Here is a 6,534-nt window from a genome sequence, read left to right on the forward strand (position 1 = left end):
GTTCAGCAAGACTAATTACTGTATGATGAGAATTAGTAGAAAGTGATGGAAGGGTGGCAAATCAACACAAAAGAGGCTTTGCCTTTCCTCCTTGAGAACACAATAAAATTTTTAAAAGAAGAGAGAACTGTCTGTTCATTAGTTTATGGCTGAGCAGAAATTTTAATTCAGTAAACACAGGCACCGGGGTCTTGCGGTATGTGAGATGTGACTTGACCAAATGACTGGAAAATTAGCATGTGCCCTTGGCAGTCTCTCTCAGTCACTGGCTGCAGACGAGACATTCGGGGACAGGAGCAACGACGTGACCGCACCGCTCAGATGCTGCCCTGCCTCGTGTTGCCGAGGCAAGGAGCCGATCAGGCATCTCCCAACACCTTGTTCCGAAGTGCAGATCCTCTCCAAGGAGGTGGCAGGATGTGTCCTCAAGCGAAGCTTCCCACCACGCCCCAGACCCACACCCACCCCAAGGTGGTTTCCCTGCCATCACATACCCTCACTGAAGAGCAGTGATTGCTCCATTTGAATGAGAAGTACTCCAGCTCAAGAGAGAAGAGAAAATTCGCTTTACAACCATGAAAACCAACAAATCCTTCTTCAGGTACAATGGACAAAGCAAACATGCTCTGGGTTTTCATCAGCTAATTAGCAACAAATACATACTGGATGCAACTTCTCTGTTTCATAAGGTAAAATTTAGAAAGCACGTGCCAAGTTCACTATGGTGCCATGTACTGGCAAGTCAAGATTGGCAAGGGCTTTGTGAGAGGCACGAACTACTGGGGGTAGTGGAGAGGTGTTTACTGGGATAGAAGAGCCTCTCCAGTGACTTCAATTAGCCTTACAATCCTGCATCTTTTTTTTAATATAAATGAATGTATTAATTTATTTATTTTGGGCTGCGTTGGGTCTTCCTTGCTGCGCGCGGGCTTCCTCTAGTTGCGGCGAGCGGGGGCTACTCTTCGTGGCAGTGTGCGGGCTCCTCATTGCAGTGGCTTCTCTTGTTGCAGAGCACAGGCTCTAGGCGTGCAGGCTTCAGTAGTTGTGGTGGGCGGCCTCAGTAGTTGTGGCTCGTGGGCTCTAGAGTGCAGGCTCAGTAGTTGTGGAACATGGGCTTAGTTGCTCCACGGCCTGTGGGATCTTCCCAGACCAGGGCTCGAACCCGTGTCCCCTGCATTGGCAGGCGGATTCTTAACCACTGTGCCACCAGGGAAGCCCCAATCCTGCATCTTGACAACAATAATCTCTGCTCAACTGCTAGTGCTGGTAGGAGTGACCACTGGGCATTTGCATGGTCCTGAGGGTGCCGTAGCCACCTCGCTGGCCTCACCCCAGTCCTGGCCCTGCTCAAGGGTCCAGCCCATGCCCGCTAGCTGTTTAAAGCACCGGCTCTCAGAGCCAGCCTACCTGAGTTCAAATCCTGGTGTTACCACTTGTTAGCTAGGTAACCTGGGGCAAGCCCCTCAGTCATTCTGTTCCTCAGTTTCCTAACCTTTCAAATAGGAGCAATATTAGCTTCTGCCTCATAGGGTTGTTGGGAGAACCGTGAAGCACTTAAAACAGGGCTTGGCACACAGCTGGCAATCAACACCTATTAACTATGGCTACCTTTTAGATCCTATGGTAAATATTGCTTTAAAATGTGCTAGAAAAGGTGGTAACAACAGTAAAAGTGCCTTAGTGCTGGTAAAAACTTCAGTGCCACTTACTTAAAATGATTTAACAAGGAAAAAACCCAAATTACCAAATGTTTCCTAAATAAATGAAATTTTATTATTTCAAACGTGACCGATCATGTGTTGCCTGCTAGAGCTATCACGAAAAGCTACCTCAGGAAGCAGAAAAGTTATTTGTAACCCACTGCCTGTAAATACTTGTTTCTAAGGGAACTTGAAGCAAGTCTTTCCTTTCAAACAATCTCTCAGCCAATTTTTTTGTTATTTTTATTCTTAGGCAAAGATTTTCAAATGGATAATTCAAAAGTCAGTTAATGGAGACCCCCATCCAAATGACTAAAAATTCTGAATTAATGAAATGAGAACAAAAGAGGAAGACCATATTTGGGATATGACCTTCAATGCTTTTCTTCCAGAATCCTCAAACTACAGAGTATCATTCGAACTCACTGAATAATCATAATATAGGCCCGAACAGACCATGTTCTCTTATTTTATCAAAACCAAATCTGGTTATGATCAATGTGCAAGAATCACCTGGAGGGAATCTAGAAACAGAATTAGGATATCTTCTGAGAAAGTTCCAAAGTGGTCTTCACTGCTTGGATCACATCCAGAGTGACCCAGGGAGGGAAGTTCCCCTTCACTTAGACTCCATTATTTGTACCCACGCAATCGCCGTATGACCAATACACGCAAATGAGTCTGTGATTCCAGGGTATTTACGGAGGCACACCCAAGTGCAGTGCAAACCCACATCCTTCCAAGTATTTTTATTAGTGATACTGAGTGCCCCCCCACGTGCACCATCTCATTCAACTCTCATAGGAGCCCAGTGCAGAGGCACTACTACTATCATCCTCATCTGAGGAATGGAGTCATGAAATAGCTTTCCCAAGGTCATTCAGTTTGTGAGCAAAGCTGGGATTCAAACCTGCATAGTCTGTGTCCAATGCCTACCACCTCAAATTACCATACAACTTTCCAATGGCCAAAAAACCCCTGTTCTCAGCTCAGCAAATTTAAAAGAGCCTTTAGAGAAAGCACAAGTCACCAGCACAGGCTCTTGGAAGAGAGTCAGCATACTTGGCTCAGTAGAACATCAGGTCACGTTTTTCTAATCCCTAAGTCTTCGATTTGGAGCAAAAACCTTTGCAAGGTTACGAGAAGGTGAAAGCAGTCTCAAATGAATCAGAGCTGGGAACCTTGCTTTTAGCTCCTATCCGAAAAGGGGAAAATGAGGAAGAGACAGTGTGGCCAGGCAGGAAATGGAGACCAAAGGAGTGTGAAGTACGGGCACCAGGTTAACAGTCAAGGTTCAAGATGGTACCTTATCTCCATGCCCACTTGTCTTCCTGTCTCTCCCCCTCCCATGAAGCACAGGTCATCATGTTCGTTTGACCACAAAGTTACTTAGAATGGAGGGGCAGAGCACCAAGTATACCTCCTTCAGGAATCCGAGTCATTCCAAGTTTTGAAAATACCAAAGAATTTCTCACTGGATATAAGTTTTATTTTTTTAATTCCCTTAAACTTTTCTGTTGTTTTTCAGGATTGCCTTTTAGCCAATGAAAATAGATCTGATGCAGGAATCAGTAAACCATAAATGTATAACTCACATTGATGAAAATCTTAAAAGTCGTATTTTTAGAAGAGATTTATTTCAGAATCTACAGTGGGTTTGGGACTCCCCCCAAACTCCCAGTGACATTTCTCACACTTTCTTCTAACACCTTTAGTCTTGGACACCACCACCGACACACGGGGTGATGCTATGTATTTGAAGCAGGAGGGAAACATACAAGTCCCTACAGAGAATGCAAGACACATGGAGATAAATTATATAATTTTATTGGTTTGTTAAAAAAAAATGAATGAATTCAGCAAGTACATTTATGGTCTATCCACATTGTTAAAACAGCACTTAAAAATAAAATAAAAATGATTATCCATTATTTACAGGAAACATGAAAACATGACTTTAAGACCTGGAACATTATGGGGAAAAAAACAGGGCATGAGAACGATTCACAAGCTGCCTATATGGATTACAGCAAATGGATTTGAACACGAAATGAGGATTTGTCGTTCTCTGGAGTCTCTTGCTATTGTTTTCCTTTTTGTCTTTTCAGCTTCACTGAGGTATAATCAACAAAGAAAATTGTAAGATATTGAAAGTGTACAGTGTGATGATTTGACATATGTAGACACTGTGAATAGAATCTCTTGCTATTTTATATTTGTTTATAGAAGCTCCATTCATAAATAGACTGTCTTAAAATAAAGGTGGTGAAAATCTCTGTTCTTTTCTTTGCCTTTCACACACTTATTTTTCTGTGAAAACTAAGACTCCTGACAAAGCCAATGTCAACCCATCTTGGGTGCTCACTAATGACCAGCCCAAGGCTCCAAGCCACATTAGCCTGAATTAAACTCAGGGTGATTTCTCTGTCAAAATCAGATGACTGGGAGGTCCCTTTGTTCCCGAAGACCAAAACAAGGAAATGGGCTATAACTTGAGATGAAAACTGCCTTCTGTAACAACCATTTTCATGTCACTTTCTGGATTGGGAACTCTGTTAACTTAATTCAGCCTGGCAGCACCCTGCAGAAAATTACATCCTTGCCCTGTCCAGCAGGGTTCTTAACCTTCCCAGGTGCCCTTGAATAAACCTGACATGGTTTGCAGGTGCTGTAGCTGTGTGAACACAACAGAACACACTCAATAGAATGGCTACCTCTGTCCTAGTTTCCTGGGAGTCCAGTCTGCTGAGTGGCAGAACCCCAAGGGGTCCGCCAACCTTGACCACACAGGAATGGCACAGCACAGGTGGCTGCATGCAGCAACCCTGTGAAGACCCTGGATTTTATGGAATCTGTCTGTTACCTAGAGTCTGGACAAAAGAAGATGAAATGAGCTTCTATCATAGTGGGAGGAAATTAGCTGAAAACAAAGGGAGGAGTTCTAGACAGAAAACAATAGAGCAGGTGAAAGAGGAAATCATCCACTCTCGGGTGGAGGGAGGGAAGAGTTAGTATCGGTCCCGGTTACTGCTTTGATTCCATTTTGCAATGGAAAAAAAAAAAAAATGGTGTGTGCAAAGCAACCAATAAAGCAAATAAAAATAAACTCTCAGTTTGTCATGGAGTCAATTTGGAGTGTTAGAGAGAGAGAAAAGAGCCAAGGTTTTTAAGACAATCAAGAAAAAAATAAAGAGGAGAGGAAAAGCAGGAGTGCCTCCATCATGCTGGCCCTCACTCCTGGCAGTGACCTGAATTCCTGCCTGTACTCCTTGAGCTGTTTACTCCTACAGCTGCTGAATCCTGATGGCCTCTGCTCTGTCTGAGGGGGAGCTGCAAGCCTCAACCACTCTGGGTGTGATTCAGGATTACCTGAAGGACTTGGAGCTGAAAGCAAAGCTCTGGGTTCTGCATTGCGGGCTTGGAGCTGGGATTGTTCACGTCTCATCTCTGCTCCCTACTCTTGGAAAGAAGACTCCGTGGGTCAAAATGAAACCAGTCCCTGCTGGAGACCAGGAGGGAAACTCCTTGAATCCGACTGTCTCTAAAGTATGTGGGGATTCACTTCGCCTGTTGAGAGATGGACCTCCTTTGGCCTCAGACTGATGTATCACATGATGACAGTGGGAGTTTCTTCATCTTTCTCAGCTGCCTTGGAGGGTCTCAGGGGGACCCGATTCAAGATACAGGACCTGAACCACGCCTCTTGAAGATGACACACCTGTTTTTCTTTTACCAATGGCCCTATCGGTATGTTAAGGACATCCATGAAATGGGGCCACGTGCTTTCCCATCTGAACCTGGCTGCCCCTGAGAGGGCCAAGCGACATGAACACTGGTGAAAAGAAAGTCGTGTCAGACAAAACAGGAAGTAGGACTCACTAGGTGCCTCTGGCCATGTGGAAGTGGGGCCCACTGGGGGATTAGGGGAAAGCATTGCTACAAGAGAGTTCCAGGCAGGGTGAGAGAGCCAAGGTCCCAGCTAGCGAAGCTATAAGACAGCCCCAAATTAAGTGACATGCTGCAGATCCCTGGGTTGCTAAACTCAACGGTACTAAAGCGCTCGACGGCAGTGCCAGGAAGTGTGTTAGCAAAGGCAAGACGGCGGGATACGTTAAGAGAACAATGATCTTGCTTTAAGACCAAAGTAACAAACTGGCAGCCCACAGACATGTTTTGTTGGCCTACATAATGTTTTAAAAATAACTGAGCCAAGTTTTTAAAAATAGGGACATTTCAGATAAAATGTCCAGGTTTCAAGTTTCTCTTAAAGAATCAGAAGGTTTGGAAATTTGGGCCTATCCCTGGGAGGCACGAGTTGGCTGGGTCTAGGTGACAGCTGCCCCACTGGAGCGGAGGGTGTTCACTTATCCAGCCCACGTTGTTCATTTAGGGTACCTGCCTCAAACTGAAATGCCACAGCCTTGTTGGAGGGTGACAGACTTGATTTCAGCAAAACTGCCGCCTTTCCTTCTGTAATGCTGAAAAAATGCACAATACGTGCCTTTAGGAAGCTCGAAAAAGATTCCTTACAGGGAACATCAAAAGCAAAGGATGACAGAGGTGGTCTGGAGTATAGAAATGAGAAGCTGGGTTACTGATTGAGATCTTCAGGGATTAAAAAAAAAATGAAAAGAACACAAGACCATACGAAACCATTTTCCAATAGCCTGATGCTTCTTTCATCGTTCCCTAGGAGATGTCAACTGCTTGTTGATAGATTCAATTGCCTTATCTGTCCACTTTTCTCCATTTTAAAACAAAAATCTACCCTGCAATTCTTTCAGCTGCTGAGGGCAAATATTCTTTTTTTTTTTTTTTTTTTTTTGGGTTTGGG

The 6,534-nt window shown here is 44.3% G+C and overlaps 1 protein-coding gene across 2 annotated transcripts in view; it reads right to left on the reverse strand.

Annotated features, from left to right (window-relative positions):
• The window catches only part of LOC103069787 (BDNF/NT-3 growth factors receptor), a 221,936-nt gene that overhangs the window by 56,764 nt on the left and 158,638 nt on the right, over positions 1-6,534 (reverse strand). The gene's annotated exons all lie outside the window — the stretch shown is intronic.

Source organism: Lipotes vexillifer, unplaced genomic scaffold, assembly GCF_000442215.2.
Source record: "Lipotes vexillifer unplaced genomic scaffold, Lipotes_vexillifer_v1.1 scaffold917, whole genome shotgun sequence".
NCBI lineage: Eukaryota > Metazoa > Chordata > Mammalia > Artiodactyla > Lipotidae > Lipotes > Lipotes vexillifer.